The sequence below is a fragment of the Protobothrops mucrosquamatus genome, unplaced genomic scaffold (genome assembly GCF_001527695.2).
Source record: "Protobothrops mucrosquamatus isolate PMUCROS unplaced genomic scaffold, P.Mucros_1.0 scaffold174, whole genome shotgun sequence".
Lineage (NCBI taxonomy): Eukaryota > Metazoa > Chordata > Lepidosauria > Squamata > Viperidae > Protobothrops > Protobothrops mucrosquamatus.
The window spans coordinates 903,831-906,812 of NW_015386534.1; positions in this window are offsets into that span (position 1 = coordinate 903,831).

Here is a 2,982-nt window from a genome sequence, read left to right on the forward strand (position 1 = left end):
TATTCTAAGGTGTATTGTATATTGCAGCCCCCTACAGAGAGGCTGATTCTTAATAGATTGTACTGTGTGGTTGGTAGGTAACGTTCTGCAGTTACCGGTTCATCAGCTGGGTTGCACACCTCAAACCCCTTCTTGAGCTGTTTGCTATGAGATAGCAGAGTCACACATATCTATCAGTTCTGCAGAACTATATTGGCTGTAGAAGTTTTACTGGGATAACTCATGAGAGAAGGAGGCTTGATGACTGCTGTGTGGGCACTACTCAGGTGCTAGAGGCCATTGGTGGAAGTCTCGGTGGTGATGTTGGATCATTATACATATACATAAATTCCCCATGGTGTTCACCACTTATATATGTTATTTCAGCTTTTAAAAATTACTTTTAATCTTACTGGTAATGTAAATTCTTGATTCATTTTGGGGATGTAGTTGTAAATCTGAAACCTGGAGAGCTGGTATTTTAAAATAGTTTCCATTGTATAGTACTCTATGTATAAGTCAGCTAGAAATTTCTAGAGGCTATTTTGACCAATCAAACATAGGCTGCAATAGAGTAAGAAGATCCCTATTGAGCTATTTCTCAGGAGCAGAAAATGTAATTGGAAAGTGAATTGGGGAGATCAGAATGGCAATGGCTGTGGGCAAAAAGACAAACATAATAGTTATAAATGTCCCTTATCAAGGAAGAGAAAATAAACCACTCAGACTGAAGACAAACTGGGAGGCATGATACTAAAAAACACCACCTTTCATTTGAACCAGTCATTTCACCTGGTTTTCATTTAACTGTCCTACTCAAAGCTTTAGGTTTAGGCAAGTTATGCCAGATATCTGGAACTAATACAGGTCATAAGTTACTGTTCAGAAACAGAAATACATAAGACGTGGTAGCTTGTTCAATAATAGTAACTGTGAGAGGGATCTTGGAATCATAGTGGACAATCATTTAAATATGAGCTAGCAGTGTGTTGCAGCTGCCAAAAAAGCCAACACAGTGCTAGGCTGCATTAACAGAGGGATAGAATCAAGAACATGTGAAGTGTTAATACCACTTTATAATGCCTTGGTAAGGCCATACTTGGAATACTACATCCAATTTTGGTTACCACAATGTAAAAAAGATGTTAAGACTCTAGAACACGGGTGTCAAACTCGCTGCGTCACGTGACGTATTGTGACGTATCACAACTTTTTTTGCATTGCCGGATATGGGGTGGGCGCGGCCTCCATATGATGCAACCGGCCTGTGAGCCAGCAGTTTGACACCCCTACTCTAGAAAGAATCCAGAGAAGAGCAACAAAGATGATCAGAGGACTGGAGGCTAAAACATATAAAAAATGGTTGCTGGATTTGGGTATGTCTAGTTTAATGAAGAGAAGAACTAGGGGTGACATGATAGCAGTATTCCAATATCTCAGAGGTTGCCACAAAGAAGAAATAATCAAACTATTCTCCAAAGCTCCTGAAGGCAAGACAAGAAGCAACGGGTGGAAACTAACCAAAGAGAGAAGCAACCTAGAACTAAGTAGAAATTTCTTGACAGTTAGAACAATTAATCAGTGGAACAACCTTCTTCCAGATGTTGTGAATGTTCCAACACTGGAAGTTTTTAAGAAGAAACTGGACAACCATTTGTCTGAAATAGCATAGGGTTTCCTGCCTGAGAAGGGGGTTGGACTAGAAGACCTCCAAGGTGCCTTCCAACTCTATCATCATCATCATCATCATCATCATCATCATCATCATCCTGAAAAAATGAGAGCAGAAAAATACTGATGGGAACCGGATACTTTGTAACATGTCCTAGAGAATATCAAACTTCCTCAATCATGTTTCTTGCAGAAGAATGCAAGCATTTCAGTCAGTGCTAGTCATCCAGGACAAGGACTTGAGAACATGAAGAAGAATCAAGATGAGGACTACAGTATCAATCATTCTCCTTTCTCAAGGACCATTTGTATGCCTTTTTAGGACTGACCCTAATATAATAATTTTCATGAATTTATTATTTATTATTTTATTATTTATTGAATATAAGTTTAAATCACAAAGTAATCTTCAAAAAGCAGAATGTAAAAATGCATTTAATGCCCTTCCTTCCCTCCTGTTAGAAATTCTATTTATATAGCCCTACAGAACAAACAAAGTGTACAGTCCACATGAGCCCTTCTGCTTAACTGCAACAGGAAACAGAAAACTTTATGCACAACAAAAAACCATAGAGTATATAACATAGATGCAAATTTATAAACTCTGCCATCTACTGGTTGGCTGTAGTTGTTGCATAAAATACATGAACATGTATTTTAACACTCCCTCTGACCTTGCATAATATACAACAATGTTATCTACAAGGACCAATGACACATAATCTTCTTCCAAACAACAAACTGACTATAGGTGTTTTACTGGAAAATTTAAAATAAACAGTCATCAAAAGCAAATACAATTAGAATAAATGCAGCTACCCAATCATCCAAACAATCTTTAATCAAATCTAGAATATCTATTCAAACAAGAAAAGACAGATATCCTCTATAAAAAGTTTCTTATTTCATCCATTTTGAGCCAACTGATTTTGTCATGCCGCTGTCCAGAAAGATTATTCGATGGAACAATAGCGGATGATGAAACCAATGATTTTTAAGTTCTGGAAATTAATTTCTATGGACAACTTGGTGGGAAATGATTTTCATATCTTATGCTCTAATTTTGTTTATTCATGGACACTTGGGCACTTTTTCCCCCAAACCAAGCCTATCACTAGTACATTTCTAACATTTAGACATTTCTTCCAAGCTATTCCTCTGCTTTGAAGCTGGGACAGATAATTTTGCATATAAACTGTGAAATTCAAGAAAGGTTAAGCTCCATCAACAACTAAGAGTTGCATTGTACAGTTCATTTTTCTTCTGAATAGCCCAAACTTTCCTTTTATTGATTATGTAGATAGAAGCACTTGTCTAAGGCTGATTTTTTTT